We start from the raw sequence: 26,352 nt of genomic DNA on the forward strand, positions 1-26,352 counted from the left end.
CCCTGCCAGAAGTCATCAAATCTTTTTGAAATTCAGTTCAACAATTGCCCTTTCAAACAAAGAAGAGGTTAACAGATCGTACTGTAGGCTGAAGAAAAAGGAGGAAAATTAGATGATTGAGGAAGGAAGTACTAATCCCTCAAAATTATAAAGATCATGGCAAATAAACTCATAAAATAAGAGCTGATGGCATGTTGTTAGGAGATCCAGTCATTTTCATTTTGAAACATTTCAGCACATTTACAAACTGTGGTCAGCTAAACATGCCACTAAATGAATACCTGAAACACATTTTTAGCTTTTCCAGCTTGGTTCTTGCATCTGGCTTTTCTGGGGGTGGGAGTCGGTCTTTGCAAATTTACTGTATAGGGAATAACATGTATGAGGTGAGACGTGATGCATGGCTAAGGGGAGGATCAGACCAATAATCCATTGTAGGGCTACATTATGGTTCTGCAATCCACCATCCATCTGTGTCAGCTGGGTATGCTACAAATGGGAAGTGGTAGCCATTGAAACATGTAAGATTAATAGGTGATGTGTGTGTTAATCACAGGATCATAGATGTTGGGTTTGGAATGGTCTTTAAAGATTGCTGAGTCAAATCACCAGGATCTCTTGTGGTTTATCTCAGGTATTTTCCCTCTGAGAGTGCTAGCTGGCGTCGGCTGGAATGTGTCTGTTGATAATGGTTGCGCGGCTCCTCTCTTCAGACCGCTATGCTGCTGAATTACTGTTCCTCTTGGAAAGTTTTTTCTTGTTATCTAATCTAAACTTGCCCTTCTTTAATTTAAAGCTATTACCTCTTGTAGTACATTGCACTTGGCCAACCTCAAATAAGTCTGTCTCATCCTTTACATTATTCCCTCTCAAGTATTAATTACCTCCAACACTTCTCTTTATTTCTCTAAGCTATTTAGGTTAACTTGCCTTAACCTTTCTTCGAACCCTCCTCTCAAAGGTTAGCGTTAGCTGACATATTGTCTTGAAAATGTTAACTGTTGCTAAAAGCACTTCTTATAGAGCACGGTTCCTATGGAGTGTGCAGCCAGATAAATACACGGTGACCTTTTTTTCTAGGAGCTCTCATAGACATAACATGGTCACGTAGGTGCTTCTTAACTACTGACTTTCCCAACAATGTACTTGGTGCTCTCTCCTTTTATTTGTTAGATAGAAATCAGGGTTAACTTGAGAGTAAAGGAACTGACCTGAAAAGTACCCGACACAATTGCTCAAAACCTAAAGTGAAAAACCAAGAGAAAGGCGTATATTCTTTGTGGTAAATTCTCAGTTCTGAACTTCTGGAGACCAAATTCTGTCTGTTAATGACTCACAGATTAGTGAGGTAAACATGGCACAGCACAGAGGGGTTAGTGTTGCACCCTTCGCTTTTGGGGAGGTCTGATAGAGTAAGACTTTTGCAGTCTTGGCTCACATGGAGTAAGGACACTTCAAGTCAGTTTGGCGGAAACTCAATCACGTAACTGGGGTTTGAGACTGAAGTGAGCTTGTGAACCCCAAAACAGAACTGCTTATAGAGTCACTAGACTGGAAGGGAGACTGGTCAGAAACCTCTTCATCTCTGTCCTGTCTTTGGAAGGATGGGGTATTCCTGCTTCCAGAAACCTACAGAGGAAGGTGTCCGTGCTCCCATGGGCACGCAGACTATTTTTGCAGCTTCTAGTGTAGAACACTTATGGAAGAAGTGATGTGAAGGTATTTCTGCTCATTTTACTTCAAACTGGCCAGAATCTGGTCCTTAATAAAGGATCATTAATTCAGGAGGAGGAAGTTTTGCTGTACTAGTCTGAGCAAGGCATATACAGACAGGAGAAATTATGTTATCCCTTTAGCAATCTAGCCATTAAACTCCACATGGGAACATCTGTTTCCTTCATATTCTTTGCACGGGATGGGAGTTTTGCTTTCACAGACAAGGAGCTTTGCTATCACGTTGTATATTTTATTCTTTTCCCCTCTTTCACTTCTTCCAGAGGAGCTTGGAGGTGTTAAATTTAATACCTGTCAGAAAAGAACCCATCTTTCACAACACAGGGTTCTTGTGTTGCCTTTGAGACCTTCCCGTGTTGCTTGTATCAAGAGGGAATTAAAAAGTTCAAACCGATGCAGACAGGATGAGAAATGTCTGAGGTTCTGGCAGGATGGTTTATGTTCACAGTTGTTCCCAAGCCAAAAAAATTTGGGGACCGCTTTATTTCGGGGAAAGTAGGATCTGTGAGAAGCCACCTCCATCTCATACACATATCCACTTTGCTGGCTGACAAAAGCCACATATCCAGCGTGCCCATTTTCCCCTGTGCCTGACAACAAGCTCCTCAGGATCTCGTTTTAGAAGCATATGAACACTGGTAAAACTGAAGTTTGCTGAATTCTTGCCCAGAGCTTTTCTGACTCATCATCTGGTATATTCACATGTAACTCATTTTCTCAGTAAATCTTTACTCCAGACCTCAAAGAAGATGCAGGAATGAATGAAGAGCTGCTGTTCCTTTTCTCAAAGTTTCTGTGGAAACAGATTCTTTCCTATTTCTGTGGGCCTGACTGCATTCTCAAGCCCGGTGCTGCTCTTTATGCGGTTTTAAATCCAGTACCTGACAATCTTTAAAAGCTGAAGAATAAAGGGAAATCCCTGTAGTAGTCCTGGGGCTGAAATGATCAGGTGACAGGTGGTAATTTGGTGTAAAAAGGCAAATGAAAGTGCATTTATGAATGTGCCGTTCTGCTGGGCAGATAAGAAAAGCACCCTTTTTCTTCTCACTGATTTTTATGTGCCATATTATAAAAAAAAAAAAAAAAAAAAAAAAAAAACAACAACAAGGCAAATTCCAGTCTTTTCATGAACTGTTTTAACCTTGCAATAGCTGCTTACTTTTCTTTTTCTGGTAGAAACCAGCTGGCATCCTCTTCTGGTCACAGAAGAAGCGTGGAGAAGCCGTGTCATTGCCCTGGGTCTGGCTGGCTTAGTGATGGTGCTTTCAGCTACAGGCTGTGAGCCTTGATCTCTTGCTGCACCAGTGTTTCCATCCTCCAAGGTGGGTTACGTCCCTGCAGTCATGAACCCGTGATCTCTGCTGGGGTAGTGTAGTTTCTGGAAGGAGTTCACTAGGGAGAAGATTCAATAATAATTTTGAATTCTCAAGCTGAAAGCATCGTATAGGGGTGATACTTGGCTACTGTACACTTTGTTATGCAGAAGCAGCATAATGTAGGAAGGGCACACTAGTGAATATGCTATTAAGGAATCCTTTATTTCACCAAACTGGGAAGAAAGTTGAAGAAGTGAATTCTTTGTGTCTAATGAATTAAGACTGCCCTCCCTTCCCATGGAGGAGATGCAAGAACCTTCTGCAGAATTAGTATACCCAGAAAGTGTTAAATATTCAGTGTTGAAAATAGCTGGCCATGGAGGTTGTGATGTATGCATCTACCTGTCTGTGTGGGCACTTGAGCCTGCACATCCACAGCAATACGGGTACCAAAGGAGCATGTATTTGAAGTACAGCTCCATTTCCCCCTCTCTGGGTTGCTCTCCGTGGAGAGGAAAGCAGCAGAGCTGTGGTGATCCTACTGTTATCACTCACACTAGGCACCCACATAGCAGAAGCATTGTTTGGTAAAGAAACCTCCTTTGAAACATTCCCAGAACTCTAGATTTTGCAAACCTCCTGGTATCTGCCAAGACACATGCACTTTTAGTCCCACAGGAGCTAGAAATCACAGAATCATGCGGAGCCATCTCCAGAGGATCATCTTTGGCATTAAATGGGGAATGATTGTTCAGGCAGAATGTGAGAATGGAAAAAACAAATGTGGCACCCTGTTGAATGGGTTGATTTATGAAAGCAGGAGAGTTGGGAAGTACAAAGTTGCCTTCTGGGACCAGCCAATTTCATGTTTTCGTTGCTTGTAAATAAGTGAGTTTCAGATAAATGCACCCATCTAGCTGAGTGCACGTTTCGAGGATTAAGCTAGTTTAAAAGATTTAGGAGGCTGCTGCGCCAAGTTCATGTTTTTTAAGAGTGAGGACTGCCAAGCCCAGTGGGTGTAAGAGCTACTTTGGAAGCACTTTTATGAACTATTCCTGATGCATATCTTCAAAATATTTAAAGCAACACCTGTCATAGACCATTCTCTCTTTATCCTCTCTTCATGCCAAGTAATGGAGCCACATGGTTTCTACAACTGAAATAACTCTTGGAATACGACATCCTGTAGCTTGGTGTGCAGTATACATTGGCAGGACTTCTTTTTCCTTTTTTTTTTTTTCTTTTTTTTTTTCTCTAGGATTACTACATATTGGGTACGAGTGCTAATAAACTGCTTGGGAGCCACTATTATCGTGTTAATCTGGATTTGGCATTATAAGGATATTAAAACTATTCCATTATCAGCCTCGTGAATGTAAAATGGCATGGACTTTTAAATATTTACATTACTGTGAGCTGCAGCCCCAAAGGTATGAGGGGGCTGTACTCGGGCCTCCCACAGTGGAGTCTCAGGCGTAAAGAGGGATTTATCCTCCTGACTATGTGGGATTATCACATCCTGTCTCTCTATATAATGAGTGGAGAATAGTCGATTGTGTTGGCTATGTTAGGCACTCGTAGCAGCTGATAATTTTTTTCCACTGATTTTAGTGGAAATGGGGTCTGAACAATTTGTTAAGCCCTTTTTGCTGTTCTGAATGCAGCTGGCTGAATAATTTCTCACTTGGCATCTCAGAGGACAGGGCTGAACCAAGGTCAGACTGTGGAGAGCTTCAGCTTGGAGTTCTCTGGGTCCAGTCTTCAGGTTTCCTTACCTGTTTCTTACCCAAAGAGTGTCTAACGAAAAGGAAAGCTATTAGTGGGATTGTTGTTCATACAAACACCATCACAATTTAGGGCAATTCTAGCCATTTTAGCAAAGAATTATTTTTGTCGTGCTCCGTACCTGCTGGCTGCAGGCCGGGGGCAGCTGGCACAGCACAAAATCTCTTTTCTGATGCAGAACCTGCATCAGCACCGAGCGCACTGCAGGCCATGTGAGCGGTAATATGTAAATCATCATTAGCAGATGTTTATTGTTTCTTTTCAGAAAATCAGATTTGACTAATCAGCCTAAGTGAAACATATGCTGAAATTAATTAAAGTTTGTTTTAAAATAATTTGCATGCTTATTGCTTTTAACTGATTGTAATTGGGGCTTTTGAATACTTTTTAACAAACAGAGTCACCTAGGCTGAGCTTTTCAAAGCACTGATTGGCATGTCGCCATACATCTTCCCCTAATATTTTGCTGGCTGAATGACCTACGTCGCACCGAGTTCTCAACCCCACAGTATCGTAGGAAAAGGAAAAAACATGTCATTGTTTCCTATTATGCCATGGTGGTTTTTGTAATGAGCACAATTGCTGAGATATGTGTGCCATGATGAAAGATCTGATGATTACAGATTAACTGAAGACAGCAGAGCTTTTCTGAATAATACGCGGAGTTGACAGTGTGGTTAAGCATAATGTGTGGTGGGAGGTCTCATTATTTTGGCAAGACAGCTCACCTGCAGATGTACCTTTGAGCCAGCTGTAGCATCCCCCAGCTAGAGGGAGTATGTCAAGAGGATCAGAGGAGCCCGTGGCTTGGCGCTGCCCCGCAGCAAGCTCTGCCTGGCCGTGCTGCCTACGTGCTGTCTGACACTGCGGCTGGAGCCGCAGGGAGCCAGCTGGCTCGCAGGCAGGGATGCTGAGGGTGGGAAGGGACTGGCGGCGGCTCAACTTCTGCCCCAACAGGCAGCATGGCTCGCCTGGCTCAACCCACTGGTCTCTGGGAGCCCGGCGCGGCAGCCAAAGGCAGCAGGGACCTTGCCAGAGCATGCGGGTGTCTCACTCATGCTCCCAGCCAAGGCGCCTGGGTCCTGTGCCCAGCACCGCTGCTGGCTCCTGCTTCATGTTGGGCAACTCGCTCCTGCCTCGCTCCCCACACTTTGGCCAGCTGAAGTCGATTTTGGGGTCCAGGAGCTGTCTCTTTGATAACAGCCTGAACAAGGGGGCTTTGAAGGGGGCATGCTTTTAGCTCAGGGCATCCCACTGGGGCCAGTGAGCTGTGTGCTCCAGGCTTTACACGGGTTTCTTAATGGTCTCCAGGTGGAGCTGAAGTTGTTGGTTATGACCTATAACTTCCTAAAGGGCCTGGGGCTGGCCTAGCCACGGTACTGCCTTTCTCTTCATTGTGCACTGCCACGGTAGGCAGAAATGTGCTCCTTTCTGGAAATAACAAGGTGACCAGCGGTCTGCATCTAGGCCTCAGGAACTGGTCCTTTTCCCCCACCTCCATGCCTTTGGTTTGAAGTGATTAGAATTTGGTGACAGGGCTGGCTCCAGAAAAGATGTTTGAGTGAATCTAGAGTGCCTGGGGGGCAAAAAGCTGTCTGGTCAGCCAGCAGAGCTCCAGTGAAAGAGGTGCCAGTAAGCTGGAAATTAATTTCAGTAGCAGTTTGATTTAATTGTATTTAGTCTCATACATCTAACAGCCCTGATCTGGAAACTCTAAGTAGTCCCGAGGACTCGGGCTTCTTGTGTGCTGAGCGGGCCCTTCTGTGGAGCTGCGTATCAGCATCCTGCCACTGATAGATACAGTTCATGCCAGCAGAGGATTTGTCTCGCCAGCACTGCTTACTCCGCGGCGGAATTTGCAGGGTTAGTGCAGGACTCAGTTTGTTCTGCTCATTCATTAGCTCCCTTAGATCTTCCTCAGACCACACTGAAGACAAGAGGCACTTATTAAGAGCAGCAGTTTGTTTCAAGTGCTTTCTCATAAGTTTTCAAATCTTCCTGCTATAATGTCACAGCATCACTGGCTCCTGTGATGGAGAATAACAGTGGTTCATTAGGCTCATAAATCCAAAAGGAAGAAAGACTCTCCTGGAGACATGAGTAGCTTTATAACAAACAGAGCAGCGGGAGAGTCTGCAAATTATCAGCTCAATGCTTTATAAGCATTTTATCATCAGTTGGGGGAAATTACAATAAAGAGCAACGAGTAAGTGAAGCATAAACTATGGCATAAACATGCCCCGTGTTCTCCTCCGTCCACATTTCATGTAAAAGTGTATTTGGAGCCATGGCACTAGGGCAAGAATCTGGGACAGCTTCAGAAGCTCTTCCCCACCCAAAGATTTGCCCAGGCTGAAAATTACACAGGGTTATATGTTACATGGACAAATTCCACCAGAAGAGAGAAAATATATGCAGTATTTAACAATCTCTCCCTATTATTCCAATGCAAGTGCAGCATGACAATGAGCTTGATAAGATGTTTACACCCTCTCCAACAGTTTTGCCACTACCACATTTTTAAGTGTGCAGCTTTGATTTACGACTAGTGATACTAAGATCCCAGCCTGTAAATTTTTACAGCAAGCAGACTTGAATTATGTGTTGAGTCTGCTGCACTGGATCAAAAATGCTCAGAATGCTCTCTGGGAAGATTTAAATGTATACGGTCTCTAAGCCATGGAAATATTGCTCTAATGTGCCTATGTGATTTTTAACAGATTGTGAGTTCAAATTCATTTATCAGCTGATGTCTAATGAGTTTGGCAGGCCCTTAATACATTAAGTATAAGAAAAACTATGAGCATAATGATGTAGACTGAGGAGAATTTAATGAACAAATAAGTGACCTTCACATTTATGTGAGATAAAGATTTCATGCCAAATTTTGCATAATATACACTGAAAATAATGGGATATTTATTAGATTTCTTCTCTCCTTTTTCTTCTTCTTTAAACAACACTTCTTCTTCTTTTTGCAGAGCAGACCTATGTCATCCATGGATATGTGGCTGCGGAGAGTGCAGCCGGCCTGCAGTGGCTAAACCTTTTAATTCTACCTGGGGGAATCTGATTGAGCAAGGGAAAGGCATAAGTCATCCACGCCTGCTTCAGGGTGGCAGCTGCACTGGAGGTGAGCACGTTTGTCACACGTACAGGAGTTCACCTTTGTGCCTCCACTGCCATAACCGCCTAGCACTTCTGGAAAATCACGTCACCCATTTTGATGCTTGAATATGTACCTAGGAATTTAATTACAGGTGTTTGTCTTTGTAAAATGCGTGCCAGCATTATGGCCTGAATCCCACTCATTTCACTGCATGTGAACTAGTGCCTACTAGTGACTGGCTCCAGTACCTCTGGAGGCTGAGGACATGTTGATCTCAAGAATGTGGCTGAAGTTGGCTGGCGTCTGGCCTTTGTTTTGGGGGCTGCTTTGACTGATGAGGGTAGAGGAGCAGCGTAAAGCTCCAAAGGTGCAGGTGCTGGGGGTGGAAAGCTGTTAGATCAATAGGTGCTGTCTCCCCAGCTTGCCCCATCTCCCATGGGAGCAGCCAGTCCTCTGATCTGGCCCAGTGTGCCAGCTGGAGACTGGTAAGCCTGAACAACAACCCACACCTCTCCTTGCCTCAGTCCACCTTTCCACGAAGTGCTACTGCTCACCCACGTGAAGCCTGGTAAATAGGCTTGTTGCACAGAGCTTGCTTGCAACAGAGAGACAGAATGACAGTAAAAACAATAAGCTGTTTCTTGGGGCTGTGGCATTGTATTTTCATTAAAAAGTAACCAATGCTGAGGATATTTCCACCAGAGGCAATGGGATTTTCACTGAGGCAGTCCAACTCATTGAGAAGAAAAGAATCGTAACCTGGTCATTAAAAAGGAACCAGGGCAGGGGGCAGTTTTCTTATTGAGGCACGTGGTAGGAAAAATGGTATCTTATTTACCTTGTCCCACCTTTTTTTTTTTTTTTCCTTCTGTTTATGTGGGAGCAGCAAAACCTGACTTCATTTTTCTATTTTAGATGATCTGTGGCTTTGCTGCTTGTCCTGTAGCTCGGCAGGTATTACAAACTGTATTTCCAACTAATGAAGTAGGAGTGAATAATTTATTTAATGTGTCAGACATGGCAGAAGGCACTGCAGCCAGTCACTGCGCATGAAGCTAATTGCTGCACTAAGAAAACAAATCTGTGCAAGTCCTCATTTCAAAGTTATTTCCAAGCATTAACTCAAAAGTTATTTCAATAACGAGGCCTCTTAACAGAAGCATCACTTTTCATGGCACACGGCATAGCTCTGTTGACCCTCCAGCGCTGCTCTGCTGGGTGAAGTGTAGTTCAAACAAAACTTTAACTGTAAAACTTGGGCAAGGGGGAGGCTGGGCAAAGTCTGTGATTAATTAGCAATTAGCAGTATCGAAATGCAGCGAGAAGGGAAAGAATTCATTCTGTGCAGAGATTTTTGAATCCCTTGTTTGCTAAGAAGTGCTTGTGCTGAAGTTGTGGGTGCTTGGCAGGACTGAAAGTTGGATGGTCGGGCAACCTACACAGGAGGAGCTTTGTGGCTTACGTAAGCAATAGTTTAGAAGCCCACCTAAGTGTAATTTTATTTCATTGTAGTTGCAAAATTTGAATACGTAGGTGAATTCACCAGTGAGCCAAACCCTTCCCCCAGACACATGCCTGGATGCATGCTGACAGTGAAGCACTGTGTTGACCAAGGGAAGGGTTGGATTGCCTTTGGGTAATCCACGCCTGCCCTGAGCCTTTGCAGATCCCTTTTCTGAGGCACTTAAGGGGTGTCCTGGCTTTGTGCTGGTCTTTTACAGACAGGGAGTTTCCCTGTCAGTAAGAGTGATTCCTGCTATCTCTTGCCTGATGCAAACAAGATAAGCAGTATCATGGGTTTCCTGACCCTCCTGTAAATGGAAACTTGTAGCCCTATCCCTCACTCAGCAAAGTGGTCTGGATGAGGAAGGAGATATATCACAGAGTTCTTCAATCCTTCCATCCCACTTTCTTGAGATCTTACACAGAACCCCACCTATTCAAAGTCACACTTGGCTTATCTCTGAGAGATTTTAGGGGTATTTCCCATATCATTCCTTAGCCTCCTAACGTGCTGAAAGGAATACAGGCTTATGGAACAGAAATACTGATGTGAATTAAGATTTACGGGAAGCACTTAGGCAGCAGATAGCAGGTAACGGGGAAATGATGAGATAGAAGCCTGCTCCTGCTCACCTTGGCTGCTCTGGGATGTGGCACGGCGAGATGAGGTTTACTGCCTCCGTTTGCTCAGCGGCCAAAGGATGTGTCAGCCCTGGTGTGAGTGAGTGCAATGCCATCAATTCCCATTTGCATTTGATTACACCAAGGCTGAAATTGGTCCATGGTGTTTTACTGTATTTCTTTATTTGATTTGATTTTATTTCTGTTTCCTATACCATAAAGCTGACCAGCTGAACCATGCAGCGTGTAGCAATTTACAGTAAACCCTCCTTGTTCGGCTCGGTAATGGATGGAAACAATTCCGAAGTTAATGGTATTAGTGAGGAAATACAGTCATTCTTAACCAATCTTGTAATGCCCTTTTGGAAAAATGATACTTAAGGCTACTTTTATCATTTGATTTACAAGTCACAAATTTGTGCAAGAAACTTGACTTTAAGTCAGTCGCACACCTTATAAACTGAGCAGGGCCGGTTCACAAATGATTTTACAGCTCCATACACTTCCCTGGAGGAGCCATCTCCTTCCTGCTGGCCAGACACATTGCCTTGAAACAGCTGCCAACTTTTTAAGAGTTCCTTTTTGGCTATATTCTTCTTTTCATAGCAGCATTCATGGCCCCAGCCCAGGTTCATAAGGAACAAAGTGTAAAATTAATCAATGGATTGATACACTGTTTAGAATGAAAACAGCCCAGTTTTGGCTACATTTTCGGCCCCTGCAGCCAAAGGAGTGCATGTGTGTACATGAAATGTAATTTAGTTTTTCCTTTGCTGCCTGTTGATTTTCCTCTAATTCATTTTCCTTTTGCCTCTTATTGAGTCTCCCGTGTCTGGGTAAGTTTAACCCCGCACTGCCTGGTCTGTGCAGCACACAGCAGGCAGAGGGACCCTGTAGGTGGGCCCTGGGGCGGCTGCAGGCTTCGTTAGCTGCTGGAAGTGATAAGACGATATCCAGGAAAAGGCCTGTGTGAGCACAGCAGTCCGCAAGTGAAGCCTTTGATAGGTAAAATCTACCTGGAGTTTTAATGACTTGTAAAACCCTGAGAAAGCCTCTCGCCTGATATTTATTGCTTTGAATGTCTTCCAAATGAACTTTATCTCACCTGGAAAAGGTTAACATGGATTTGGAGCTGAGTAAATCTAGCTCAGCCTTTTTGTGTGCATATATGCCTTCAGCTGAACCTGTTAATACCCAAAGCTGTTCCTCACCTCCGTGGACAGAAGCCACAACCTCTCTGTCACAAGGCGACATAACTCGAGGCTCTGTTACAGAGCTCTGGTGCCTAAACTTACACGTTCACACTTTAAAATAACACTAGTGATTATTAATCAGACATCTTGAAGCAGAAAGCAAGCGATGTAGTGTCTGAAGCAAGAGGAGGGTTTGGGGGGGCACTGGGTAATTGCATATATTTCACAGACTCCAACAAGCCCTTTTCAGACAGGTGAAAGTTGAAAATAGCTCTATTGGTAACTTTAATTTTGGAAGTAGTTGGTCTGGGAAAAAGTTAATCATATTGTAGGCACTGTCTAGCGCCACTCAATCTTGTTTCTATCACTCTCAAAGTCATGTATTTTTAAAAATACCAAAACCAATTTAAAAATACATCTAACAGTAATCACTTCATTGGAAACAACACACTGCAATAACATAAAACAGCAGCCACTTTCCTGGGAAGATTTATGAGACAGACTAGTTTTCTCACGACTTATGTTATTCCTGCCTTATTGTTTTGTCAGCATTGGATATGGAAAGTGGATGATATGTGAACACTCTCCGGCACTAGGAAGCTTTAGAGTTTTGATTAGGTAACAAAATTGAAAAAGTGAGTTTGCCTGCCCTGTTCAATCTCTGTGATTTAAATTTGGGTATGACAAACACACCGAAGAAGCATGCTGCCCTCTCCTGCAGCTGCACCTTGCGGTGGGCCCGCGGCTCTCAGGGATCCCGTCCTCAGCCTAGTTCTGAATTTCCTCTGGAAATCCAATGGGACTGTAAATATCAGAGTCAGGTGCTGGCCCTGAAGGATGAAGAGAGGTAAAAAGATAGAGATGGAGAACAAATAGAGAAATTAAGACATTTCAGGGCATGTGAAAGCATTCTAAAACAGGCCTTGTGATCAAACCAGTGAGGAATGTTTTGCGCCATGACCAAGGGAGCTGGCTCTCCTGTGTCCGTGGTGGCCAACTGCTGCCTGTCCCTTAGAAATCAACAGCCTGAGATAATGATGAGGGGCAGAAATGAGGAGCCTGAATGGTAAAAAAGTCCTCAGTATATCCCGGGGTGGGAGGGGGGGTGGCGGCATTGCAGCCTGTGAAAGCCTGGGGAATTCAGGCCAGTGTTGGTCACTGGGGGCAGAAGGTGCCTGGCTGAGGGGCTGCTTGGTGGGATGTGCGCTGCTGGTCTGCCTTGGAGGTTTCAAAGTGCAAACAGACAGCTGGTTTTCAGCACTTCATGCGTGCTCTGGGTTCACTCCCCTACCCATCCCATCAAACCAGAACAAGCCCACCCGACTGTTGCTTCAAAACCTCTGCTAAGTAGTCGGTACTTTTACGTGCATGGCTCACAGCTTGCACATCTTTATACAGAGTGCCTCTTACATCTCCAAAAGTAATACAAAGAAGCATGTTATCTGTGGCTTTTAAATCTGCACAAGTCCTAGAAATGAAATTTCATTCATGCATATATTTATATATATAAATTTATATACAGAGAGAGAAAGGCATAAAGAAATGGAGAAATAAATAAATAAAATGGGGTTTTCTGTATGCAGTTTACCACCCTGGGACCTATTACAAAGCACTTTTATTATAATCATCCAGGAACCAACAGCATAAAAATGCACTTTTCTCATGTATTATTGCTATTGTGTTCTCACACCTTTTAGTCCACTTCCCCTGATGACACACCCAACGCCTCCTTGCTTAGGCTTTGTGTAAATTAACAGCAACATCCTGGAAAATAATAATAAAAAAAAGTTTATTTTGGAAATGTCATAATTCAGTGTTTCCTCTGTTGGCATTAGCATCTTGCAAGTCCCAAGTTCCTTGGGTAGATCTGCTCACTGCACAGCTGGCTGACATCTACCAGGCACAGTTACTGATGTGAGACTATTTTGTAGGCTTAGGCCATATATTCATAATAATTTGTAACAATTCATTAAAAATGAGTTGCCTGTATTCCTAACAGAACAGCAGTTAATGTATATTGAAATAGTGATTGCTTTGCTGTAGTTCATTAAGAAGTCATATTTTAATTCCTATTTAATTACAATCCAGTTACTACCATTTATTACCAATAATTCTAATGAGGTAAAATAAGAGATGTATTGAAAACTAATGATAATGTTACAAAGGTTCATTTGGAATTCACACAAAAAAATTCTACTTAATTACAAAGGAATTGCTTCTACCTCGTATGTGCGAGGAGGGATGTGGTTGTGATTCTTGCTGAAGGATCAGCCTGTGCCTGCCATGATCGGTGAGCCACAGGTCTACGCGTGCTCTCAGCCCATATTCACCCACAGGGCTATCTCACAAGGCGACCAACTCTGAAGATGGGGGAAGTCCCGAGCCAGGAGAAGGTGTGCCGAGGAGGACGTGGTGGTAAGTTCCCCCTGCTTTGGGCCTCTCGCAGGTTCATGGGTGCTCGAACATGTGCCACAATGGCTCAGGAGATAAAATATGGAGAAGGAACAATACTGTCCAGCTCAATGTAGGGCTCATTTCTGAGTTAGAAAGAGGTGGAGGTGGTTTTATACAATGGAGGAAGGAATGAGATGTGTGTGAGAGGGCATAGTGAAGTCAACAAAGATGTGAGGCAGAAAAATGCTGTCCTTGATTTTCTCCTGGGCCTGGCAAAAACTCTGCCCAGTAATGAGGTTGGTAATGTGACTTTTCTCTGTTAACTGCTCTGCCTGTGGAGGTTTCAGGACAGTAAATCATGAAATGTTTAAAGGAATTGTCCACAGTCCTCTGAAAAAAAGTGTTTTCAGACAAGATTGGGATTTATTAAAAAACAAACAAACAAACAACACCTGTGGACCCTGACAAGGAATTGTAGTGAGCCCCCAACAAGCTTTGTAAGTTTAGGTCCCAGGGTCTGCCTCGTGCTTTTCCAGGAATGGGGGTGCAGTCCCTCAAGTGAAACCAAGACTGTGCCTGGGCTCTCTTCTCCTCCCAGTTTCAGGAAAGCTTGGCTCCACTCTAATTTCAGTCATGTTTTGAAATAAACTTATGGGGTCTTTCCTATTTCTGTATAGCAAGACTACCTGATAAGGGGAATTTGAGGATAGTTATTTTTGCTTTGAACTATGAAGCCTGAAACATCTGTGGAAAGTTACCCTGAGCTTACCTTGCTCATGTTAAGGTTTGATGCCTAAATTTCCCCTTAAAAGCAATGAGCCAAATCCATCCCTGGTGTAAGCTGTTCACTACAGTCAGAGGCATTGCCCAAAGGCACCAGGGACTGATTTGGTCAAACATGCCCAATGCCACAATCCTAACTCAGCAAAAACATTCCCTTTCTGTAATCAGCCTGAGATGCAGGATATTTATGACACCCACTTAGATAGGCCTTCATATTTTCCCTCATTCTAATTTCCCTTTTCTCTTTATTTCTCTCTGTGTCTATCACCTTTTTTCATGTCTCTCCAGATGCATTTCCCGGCATCAGATAATTGAAAGTCAGTGAACTGAGTTTCAGGTTATTTTGCTAAAAGATGCCTATTATTTTGATGAAGCAGGTGCACAGAATTAAAAAAAAAAAAAAACACTCCATAATTGCTACTTTACTATCAGGCTTCTGCTGCCTAATCTTCTTTGATGTTGGTAGAACAAGCTTTCTATCTCCTCTAGGATGATTATAGGGAACATTGCTCTGTTCCTCCCACAGAATCCATTCCTGATGGATATTAAACCTGGGTTATCAATTAAAGTTTCTTTATGTGCCGAGTGATTAGAGCCAGGATTGTGTGTGATTTCTAGCATACAGCAAATCTGAAGTGATTTCTGCCATTAATATTAATTAATCACTGATATGTCAGACATTCACAACTGAATGCACGAGGTGAGCATGTGCATTTTACTATAGGAACCTGGGACTGAAATAATGGCTGAAATGCTCTCATTTAAGCATTTGGCAACTGTTTCCATAAAGTCTTCCTGGTGTAATTAGCTAAAAAAAGGAGAAGCTGAGTAAATAGCTGGGGTATTAAAAGTATGGCTGCAGTACTGCCTCTTACCAAAAGGACTGACATTTTCCCTCTTATACTGTGCTCTCACTTATGGCTCTGACAAGCTTCAAATCTTTGGTGTAGAATTTTGCTGGTTATGTTTTTTTTTTTTTTTTTTTTCTGGGTGAAAATAATACCCAAATATAGACCTGTTAAGAATCCTAAAATGTGTATATATGTAAAAAGAGAAAAAGAGGCAGTGCTTGAAGGAGCATGCAGGTTTGTATAGACTCAGATTTTGGCAGCTCAGAATCCAAAAAGCTCACAATCCTACACCAGTCACACTTAGCACTGACTGGCTGATGCTCACCACCTCCTCTCCACTTCTCTGTGGGGCTGGGCTATCCCCAAGCTTAAGCTGGGCTCCCCAAAATGTTGTTCCACAGCCTGATGTAGGTCAGCAGTCACTCTGGGAACAGAAGCCAGACCTCTGAGCTTGATGGAGGTGGTACTGGGCAGGCCAGACATTGATGGGAGGATGTACAGCGCGGTGCCTGCCTGCAGACTGGGTGAGAAGCTTGACTAAGTCAGCATGTGCAGAGGAGGAACAGTGCAACAGCTTGTGCTGGGCATCATGCAAAAGATTTTGGAAAAGCCTAAATCCTCTACTACATGGTTGTCCCCTGTCTTGCCAACCTTTATGGTGGCATTGCTTGATTTCAAGGTGCATGACTTCAGTCTCACTCACTTAGGGTAGACTTACGCCTGTGGACATATAGGTGGGCACACAGAAGTGAAGCAATCTCAGAAGCGTGCATACAGTAACGATTGTAGACCCTCGCTACATACAGCTGAATAATTTGTTTGCACTTCTTGAGAGTGCAGTGATTGCCTCACCATACAGAGGGACACGGGCATGTTTACAAGCATTTAAATGGCACTTACATCTGTAGTATCTGATTGCCTTCTAAAGTGCAATGAAATCAGGCAAGGAATCATTATTCCTCTTTTGGAGATGGAAAAGACAAGGACAAAAATTAAAGTGACTTGATGTTTGCACCAAAAACCAATAGCAGAGCTAAAAATAGATAAAGAATCTCCCTAGTGTCAGTCCTGTGCTTTAGGTAATCTTGGAGCCAAATGCTCGCAGGGCCATATTATTGACAGAAGGGTAAAGAGGGGCAGCAATGACCATTGCATCTCCACCTGTTTAAACCAAATGACTAGCTGTCAAATGGGATATAATTATCCACAGTGCTAATCACGCAGTCCATTCCCACTGTCATTACTTTTACTGTTGTCACGAGTATGAACAGCTTTGCCGGGCATGCAGGCACTATCCCCAGGCATGTGATGCTCTTTACACATGCAGCTTCATTGGGTATAGGTGGCACAAAACATGCTACTGCTTATTCAGCTATATAGTCACACCAGGACATCTTCCAGATGTTGTCAAGTCCTCTCAGCTGTGAGTTGTTCGAGTGTCTGGCCTCCTAGATCCAAATTTACCCCTAGAGCAAGGCGATGCAGGACCTTTGGCCTCACCAGAGCTATGTGTGTTTACACCATCAGGGAATGCAGCCAGGTGTGTGTGGTAAATGTGGCTTTTGCAAACACTTCCAAGTTTCTCTCAAGAAATGCATCGCTTAGTCGGACATCTTCTTGTTAGCATTGGCCCATCTTAAATCTGAGCCTTGTTCAGCAAGTGCCTGGTTTATCCGTTACTCACATCGTCATAAATCTTAGACAAAAGCAATTACGAGGAAAGCATATTTCTTTCTTTTATGGAATTTCTTAAAGCTGATGAGAGCAGTCAGATGGCTATTTTCATCAATGTACCTTTGATAGAGCATTAGGGAACAGAGATGGTGTCTTTTAATAGACCGTTATTACCTGCCTTGGGTGCAAGGAGCTCTCATGCATTCCAAAAGTATATTAATGGCAGAGTAAAACATGACTTAGAAATAATATCCCCAGAAAGGGCCTTATTTTCACTCTTAAAATGATTTTAAATGGATTTTGCTCTTAATAACTGCTGAATTCATGTGCAGTATGGGAAGTGGATGCAATGAAATTCCTTTTCCATCCCTCTGCCATGGAGTCATGTGGCACCTGTGTGGCAGGGTGCAGATTTCTGCCCCACGAGTCGATCTCTGCTGCCAGTTCGTGTCAGGACCCTGACCCAGAGGACCCTGGTGCAAAGTGTTTTGTCTGCTTCCCCATCTCCTTTACCCTGCAACACCCAAGGGTTGGGCTTAAAAGTGAAAAGAGATGTCAGGAAAAGCTTTTTTTTCCCAGGAGGATGAGGAATAGTAGCAGATATTTACCGAGCTACGAGTGCCACCACAGACCAGGTTTCCTTCTCCCACCTCTTTCTGTCCGTACCGAGCTCACTTAATCCATCTCCTTCATGAGGTCAGACTAGGCCATGGGACAGAGCAGGGTGGAGATGCCCACACCATGGCATCTGGACTTGTGTTTGAGTTCAGAACCTCTTGGATGGAGAACACATGGAGAAGAACAGACCTCCAAAATGTTTCACAAGACGAGGCAGCCAGGAAATAACCTCAAAGTGGTGAAGCTGGGAGAGAAGTTCAAAAGAAGTAACAGGGAAAAGAAACATAAGGGAGACTGATGGGGAAAATGGACATGGACTTTTGCATTTAAGCAATGCTGCTGTCTGTGGGAGATGGTGATCCCAGAGAAGGCCAAGACAAAACTTTCAAGGAGATGCGAGAACAAGATTTGACTGCAGCAAGGAGCAGACAGGAAATTCTGTGCTGATTCCAGGCAGGTTTTAAGGAAATACATTGACAGAAAAATGGGTTTCTCTGTTTTAGGTTAAAGCGCAAACGTTTCACTCATACCTTAACCGGTGCTATGTCCTGAAATAGGAGGGCTGCAGTTTCCCAGTGCAGCGATGACCTGACCCCGGGGATGCTCTCGGTGGCAGGGCACCAGAGCTCGCAGAGCAGAGCAGCCCCGCGACATCACCGCTGCCATGCTCTTCTGGGGAGCGCTGCGAAGACAAAGCTGGGTAAGGCAGGGCGTTTGCAGCAAATTAACAAAATCAGTAATAATAATACTCCCCATCTTCCATCTATTGTTTGAAGCCAAATTATGTTTTGCTATAAAACGGTCTCAAAATATTACTGCCTTTCCACATGTGATTCTTAATTAAAATTATGAATTTTATAGTGTTTTTTTTCCCTTGCATAACATGAATTCTGTCCCCTCTTTTCTGCTCAGGTAGCTTTTCCTTTCATGATCTTCACAGACAATCTTTAAGGAAGAGGCAAGCAAACGATTAATAAAAGTGTGAACAGGTGGTTGCTCTGCTACTAAAAGAGATCAGTAATGCAATAATTTCCTAATTATTATTATACCTTCTAAAGGTTTTTAAATACATGATAATATATTTCCCCACTGCTGCTTCTGGCACCCCTCTTGCTCCTGGCATTATTTCTCATTCAGAATAATAATTAATGAGAGCTGAGGTATCTAATATATATTTTATTCCTTCTGTTTCAGTCCCTTAAGTAACCATCTTGTCACATTTGTTATGCAAATTTTCACACATTGCGTGTAATTTCAGCAATATGTGAGAATGCCTCTCAAAAACGCCTTGAGTATTTTGTTTCATATATTTTTATGAAATTATCACTTATTTTTTCTTGAAAGCAGTATTTCTCCATAGCCCTTTAGAGAAATGGATGAGGCTACATAATTGCTCTTGTTTTATTGAGGTAAAAGAAAGCAAAGAAACATTTCTAATTATAAGGTTGTAGCAGTAATAACAATAGCAATAGTAATTTTTTATTTTTTATTTTTTATTTCAGAGAGCACTCTGTCCTCGCTTATGGGCTTCAAACTGCACCATTAGGAACAAAGTGCTATGTCCTCGGTAACTACCCACTTAGGTAAGTGTCATACATGTGTTTAACACTTTAGGAAGTTATGTAGATGATGGGCCATGCAGATTGTCAGAGGAACAGTGCTCTAATGAGGGTTCAACACATCCATTACGCATTTGTCAGCTTTGTCTGTTTGCCTGTAAAAGTTTTGTTTGCTAACAGAAATTGTCCATGCTGTAGGCTAAATAAAGGGACATTTGGACAGTGCCCAGAGGCACTGACAAGTGATGGAGCAGCTCCCGGAGCACACAGTGGCCTGGGAGCTTTGGCTAAGCCTCAGCATGGGCTGAGGCCTGGGTGGTTTTCAGGGTAGTTAATAAGCCCTGCTTTTCCCTGAAAGTTCAAGTCTGGAGTTGTTCAGTGGGCACAGGTGATAGCCAGGCTTGGCCTTTCTGACTTCTGTTTCTACGTGTCCAGACATCCCTGAGCTGAGCTCCAGGTAGCCATGCAGATGTACTCACTGGCTACTTTTCCTCACCCTGGCAAAAGAAAGGCATAAAGAGCCTGGTTTTACCAGCTCTGTCTGATTTTTCCAGCTAGCACCTCAGGTAGGCTCTGCTGCTGTGCTTGATAGGCCTGTCTTAATGAAGCAAATGGTGAAATTCCCTTTCACTGCAGCATGCAAACCCTGTTTGCTTCTGGAGGCATTGCCTCCCACAATGTCCTGGGGCAAGGGTCATTTTGAACTTCCAGAATTTGACACCGAGTGGTTGATCCAGCTCATCAGTTAGTCCGTGCACTTTATTTTGACTCTTCCTGGCATGTCCACTACCCACTCGTCAGGATCCGTGTACTCACGGCAAGAGCAGCCCCAGGTTTAGTACCCAGCCCCATGGGCTTGTGCCAGCCTACTTTCTCACTAAATTCAGCTGTACTTTTCCTGCATGAAGACATGTTTTTCCCTGTTGGATTGCAGATGTGCACAAAGTGGAGCAGCCATCTACTAGGACTGTGTCTTGGATTTTGCAGCCAGCAAGTATTCATATGCGGGGCATAAGGTAGGTTCTCTTGAGCCTGTTTAATTTTAAACATGTGTGGGCAGTCTCAGTTCAAAAAGTTCAGCAGGGTGAGAGAGAGAGAGATCTAACCTGAGCAGCCCATTGTGTGACATTGTGTGTACACATATATGAAGTCTTGGACATAATTCTCTAATACGCAAAAGATTACTTGAGTGAAAGCTGCCGGTTTGCTTACGTTGCCTGCAACCATGCAAAAATAGGGAAACCTGGGCTTCCTATGTGGCAGGAATACTATGAGTCTGTCTGTGATGTAAAATTATGCGAGCAGGACTTTTCTCTAAAGAAGATTTCATTTTTACCTCCCACAGTCAGTGGGCCCAGAGTACTTACTGAACGTTTTCACTGCAGTTTTACATTGGCAAGGATCCTGGTGTCATGCAACTCTCCCACCTGGTTCTCCCGTTTACCTTTAATCACACTTTTGCACTGTCGGGTGGTGGTGACCATTTGCCCACAGAGTCCCTCTAAGGCCTCAGAAAATCTATTTCTGCTGACCTTTTCCATGCTTTGCTGGAGATGTGGTCAACACTAGCCTCGTATGGGAGATTAACCTACAAAGAGGAAAGATTAATTAGGCAAATTTGAGGGAAAGGCAGATCAGTTTTTAAAACTGTTCCACCTTGCTGAACGCTGGAAATTCTCTGTAGAAAAAGGGCGGTTATTTGCTATACCAAAAGTATTCAGGTATATGCGTAATGAAAGCTGTGAAATGCAATATTGTTGGCATTGTGATGAGTGAACACTGAGAGTTTGAGCTTCTCCTTGGCCTCCCCCAAGTTAAAAATTATTTTGCAATTAAGTATGATTATGTTTTGGAAAATTTTTTTTAAAAAATCAAAGTTATTTTTAACAAAGCTAATTCAAACTCCTCCAAGAGCAAACAAACAGATTTATTTATTTATTTATTTATTGAAAATTACGTACAAATCCCTTGAGTTGCTGTAGCCATGGACAACACTGAAACAGGTTAGGCATCCCTCTCAGAAATGCTGAATTTTGAGTCCTGTTCCCAAATCCCCATGAGCCAGGGCCACCCACGTGAGTGCCTTTGCTGGGTGCTAGCATGTGCTTGAGTGGGTTACCTCTGCTCTAGGTTACCTTTGGGCACTGCTCAATGCCCTTGAGTGCCAGCTTCAGGGATCTGTGACTGTTTTAGCACCGTCTCTAGATTTTCCTCCTGCATGAAAGAATAAGAAATAGCTTGCCAGATTCTGCTGAGAAACATCACTGCTTCCAAAACAAGTCCTGGAGCTGTGCACCACTGAGAGGCCATGCTTCGGTGCAGGGTGCTCGCCTTTAAAATGGGGGAGCCCAGAGGTGCTGCTTGGTTTTCTATGCAGAAAAGTAAATAAACACACCACTCCCTGTCCTGATTTTGGTTGGGATAGAATTAGTTTTCTTCAGAGTGGCTGGTATGTTGCAGAGTTTTAGATTTTTGATGAAAACAATGGTGACAACTCACCAATGCTTTAGCTGTTGCAGAGCAGTGCTTGCACTAAGCCAAGGACGTTTCAGCTCCTCGTGCTGCCCTGCCAGAGAGGTACCTGGGGGAGCACCAGGAGCTGGGAGGGGACACAGCCAGGACAGGAGGCCCAGGCTGGCCCAGGGGACATTCCATATTATATGGGCAGCACTTGCCCTTTTTTATTATTATTATTTTGTTTGTTTGTTTGTTTATTCCCTTTCTCTCACTAAACTGTCCTTATCTCAACCCATGAGTTCTGTACTTTTGCCTTTCTATTCTCTCCCCTGTCCCACTAGGGGGGAGTGAGTGAGCAGCTGTGTAGTACTTAGCTGCCTGCTGGGTTAAGCCACAACAACCCTTTGCTCCTAAACTTTTACAAACATAATTGGGTGGGAGCTAAAACCAGCCTTTGTGCAATAAAGGAGGGAGATTTTGCTCTCCCCACCATGAAAAGCCATGCAATAAAAATGTAAATATCTGCCTTGAAGGCTTTCTTAATAAACCCTGTAATTTCCTTAAAATTCTTTCTATATCAAAATTCTAAACCACTTTGAGATGAGCTATTTTAGACTGTAATTGGGCTATTCATTCCCTATGCATACAGTGATCCTAATCTAATATGTAACAAGAACTTAAAAGCTAATCAATAATGGAACACGATTCTCTATCAGTAGAGCTGCCTGTTGACTCCTGTGAGAGGGATCTTCACAAGACAGCTCAGCTCTGATGACAGCCTTATATTTATTTTAAACATGAAGTTGAAACATCATCGTTCTCTGTATTGTCGCTTCCAATTATTTTTGGAACAAAAACACCAGGGGGAAATGAGATCCTTATCCTGAAATGTGCATTCATATTTGATAAATAGCCACAAATTCTGGAGAACGTTTACTGAAATGTGGGCTTGAAATGCTTTCACGTGCATTTTTACTAAAGCCATAGATTATCTGTTGCAAAATGTGCCCGGGCTGCTCTGCCAAGCTACCCTTTCCTGTGCCTTAGAGGTGAAGAAAAGAAAGGGGATGAGTATCCCAGTGCTGGAAGGCTGTGTTTTCCTGGGGTAAAACCAAGGTAAAATCAGCATCGAGAGGGAATCAAAGTGAACCGCCACTTACTGTCCTTCAGTGGAAGTCAAGAAGCCTTTTATACCCTCACGTACAAAAGACAAATCCCCACTTTTCATGTCTACACAGGGGCTTGAGATGGAGCGGGTGGAGGGAAGGGGGTTAAGCGAGTACACAGATGTGCCTAAACCCATATCAATCATAGGCATGAGAAAATGCCGCCCTCTTAATAGGCAGGCTGCACCAATGTGCACAGCTGGATTTTGAATTTTATGGTCTCTCTCAATAAAATGCAAGCAGAAGACATCTCCCATCACTCCCCCAGCTCCGGCCATTTGTGCTCTCACCATTCTCCCTTTGAGCCACGCTGGGGATGCGGGAGCCGAAGCCCTACAGTTGTAGCCATGTACGACCCCCTTGCCACTGTCTGGAGCCAATTAATGTGCATTTTGGAAATACACGGTGGGTTTCTGATGTCAGGTACACTTCCACAAAGTCCATGTATTTAATCTGGAATTACTCAGGGCACGAGGGATCAGGAGCTGGCTGGGAAAGCTCCTCTCTGGAGAGTCCTAAATGCCAGTGATTTCAAGTGATTGTTTATTGAGCTTTATAATAGTGCATATATCCTCATACACATCCTTCTCCTACAAATTACCCTACAACTTTCCAGCCCTTCGTTATGTTGTAGGGGTTAAGGCTTTCCTAAGTAGTCAAAACATCCAGGAAGGAAAGCTTGCTAAATGCTGAGCTAAGCTTGAACACTGACCCTATCTCTTAACTGTATCAGAAACTTTATGTACATCATAAAACGTAATAATTGCTGTGGTAACTGCTCATTCATGTTAACTAAAGGAGTAAATAGAGTTGTGTAATATAGCCAGTGCTGTGTTGGGAGCACAAAGGAGGTCTACCTATTGAAAGATTTAAGTGATACATATACATATACATATACCCTATAGCAAAATTTACTTTCTTCCTCTTAATAGGTATATTTGACCTCTTTAAGGCAATTCTCTTTCATTCTGCTCTTTCTTTTGCAAAGCCTTTGGGCATAGAAGGCAATTAGACAGTTGCAAGGGAATGGCAGATCAAGCATGAGGCTTCGTTTACCTTCCTTTCACTCCTGTTTTTAACAGTGCAATAGTTCGACCCTGTCCTTTTCTCAGGTGATGTCCCTTATTTCAGCTGGGCCACAGAAAGGGAAGGGAAGTTTGTCCTCCTCCTCTCTGTGACCAGCAGCGAGGTCTTCCTGGGCCTCAGCTCTGTGCAGCCACGGACTCTTTGGCACATAATTTCTCTACTACTTTGGGTTTTGTTCCGTAGCAAAATTAATAACTTACAGAGTGTTTGCAATGACTGTGAATTTCGTTTTCAGCTGCAGGTCCCCCTCCAGGGCAGGACACGTGTGCCATCAGTGACCATTGCTGCGGTCAGGAGCCAGGCCTGCCTACAGAGAGCTGGTCATTTAAACAAGCGTCACTAGGTCCTGGGGGACCGCTGGAAACATGGGCTGTCCTTTTCCTGGCCACCCCAGAGAAGATGAGGACTGGGACGTGTGCTGTGATGCTGAATGGGTGAGTTACGGGGCTCTTGGGCTGTGCTAAAAGTTGTGGGCAGGGGTGGCCTTCCTGCTGGTGGCAAGTACTCGGTGTGGGAGCGTGCATACGGTGGGTCGCTGTGCTAAAGGCAAATCGCAGCACAGCTGTGCTCGCCTGTTGGAAAGAAAAGACGTGTTCTTGGTGGCAGCTATTTCTTTCATTGCATGTTACAGCTGGCAGCCATCAGCTGCTGGGCCACCAACACTGAGCTGAACACTTCTCCAGCCCTGTCCTGGGGCCACACCTTGCCCCTGCCACTTGTGTACCCCTGGGCTCCTCAGTGAGATGCTGTGGGGCAAATACATTTCCCGTGCAGCCGGTGAAACCACACCCAATGCATCCAAGAAGCAGAATGAATGTACTTAGATTGCAAAAGATATCTCCTATTTCAAACATACTCTCCGTAAGCCTTAGTTTAGTATTTTTCCCTTTGCCGATCTGAGGCTCAGCCTGCACTGTGAATACTACGTGTAAGTTTTTGATTGACATTCAGTCGTGAGCATTTAGCTATCTCCATGTCTTGTCAAGTCATCTTTTGATAAAAGCATTTGAGGTGCCACAAAATGTAATCACTTCACTGCAGCATTCTACATTGCAGATTCAAGTTTCTCTGCACATTTTTCAGCTAAAGATTTTTGGCACTGTCGATAGATCTGTTCCACGGGCAATTTTGGATGGATCTATTAATATTGCCTCTAAGAGTAATAAGTCCTGCTCTTTTACAAAGTGAATCATCTATCTCTCCTTTGGACTTGTAGTCCACAAGTCAGTAGGTTTTCCTGTTTTGTTAATAGTCTTCATACAGCAGCGAAGTGATTTCAAAAAATGTTCAGCCCAGTTTTGGGGCCAAGTAGTGTGTCTTTTGGTTATTTGTTCTCCTAGACAGGCCATGTCACCATTAGTCATGCTTCAGAGTGATGGTTTACTTTCATTATTCACTGACTGCACCGCTTCCCATTCAGCGCTTTCCAACTCAGCAAGATTTTCCTGTGCTAATTCATCTGAATCATTTCTAGAAGAGTTTATATCAAAGGACACATTCTCAATGTTAATAAAGTGGAGGGGATTTGAGACAGGTTGTAGTTCTGATTCTTTAAAAACAAGCATGTAAAGGTATTTACTCCATGTTTGGGAGCACGGATGCATTGGCAGGGAGTCTTGACATGACTGATAGCCCTTTCCCTTTTTATGTGCCTTCTGTTTGGGACATTTAGCACATGTGCTCTGTGGTCAGGACTGGGCTAACACCGGGTCTGCCACAACAGAACCACCATTCCCAGCATGGTTTAGGATATGGCTCTCGGACACCACCACTCTCAAGGCCCTCTGCCCACAGGACTTATTACGCTGCCACTGATGTACCTGATCACTTACTTCAGATGATGACTGAGATTCCGTGGTAGGTCCCAGTTCTGTAGATTTGTGGTAGGACTCAGGGGATTTATGTGCTCTGCTGCAGGCCTGCCCCTGGGGCTCTCTCCCCTGTATTTGTGTGTCAGGATCATGCAGCGTAGCCATGCGATAATGCCCACACATTTGTGTGTTACACATCTGGCTCTACTTGTCTTTTCCATGACTCAGGACAGAGGCTTGATCTCACCGGCTGCATTTCTGAGTGGGTATTTATCTGTTTGAAGGCTCCTCTGAACTTCCCACACAAACATGAGGCTATAGGGTTTCATGTAATCTTGTCAGCCTGCCCACAACAGCAGTGAATTGCGAAGACAAAAAATTAGAGGAAGAGTTAGTTAAGCAGAAACGTAGCCACCCACATCATCTGCTGCGTCCTACTCCTCTGCAGCCATCTCAGAACCTAAGACAACAACAAGAAAACAAAGGACACTTTGTAACTCGGGCTAATATCATCAAGTGACGTTGTCAGCACACTCTGGAAAGGACACAAAGGAATTGCCCTAAACTTGGAACTTTGGTCCTCAAGGTGTGGATAAGAGGAATTTTGACAACTGTGGAGAAAAAGCAGTTTGCTTTGAAACTAGAAAGGTTGCTTAAATATTTGTGTGAAACAGAAATGCTAATTTTTAAAG

General features: G+C 43.7%; 1 long non-coding RNA gene across 1 annotated transcript in view; it reads left to right on the forward strand.

Annotated features, from left to right (window-relative positions):
- LOC136791860 (uncharacterized) overlaps window positions 1-26,352 on the forward strand; it is a 56,743-nt gene that overhangs the window by 15,853 nt on the left and 14,538 nt on the right. Inside the window, exons 8-14 of the long non-coding RNA XR_010834756.1 lie at window positions 2,911-3,056; window positions 7,817-7,968; window positions 13,598-13,676; window positions 18,085-18,281; window positions 19,084-19,164; window positions 20,075-20,156; window positions 24,085-24,283. This is a non-coding gene — a long non-coding RNA (uncharacterized lncRNA). The remainder of the gene's footprint in view (window positions 1-2,910; window positions 3,057-7,816; window positions 7,969-13,597; window positions 13,677-18,084; window positions 18,282-19,083; window positions 19,165-20,074; window positions 20,157-24,084; window positions 24,284-26,352) is intronic.

Source organism: Anser cygnoides, chromosome 13, assembly GCF_040182565.1.
Source record: "Anser cygnoides isolate HZ-2024a breed goose chromosome 13, Taihu_goose_T2T_genome, whole genome shotgun sequence".
Classification (NCBI taxonomy): domain Eukaryota; kingdom Metazoa; phylum Chordata; class Aves; order Anseriformes; family Anatidae; genus Anser; species Anser cygnoides.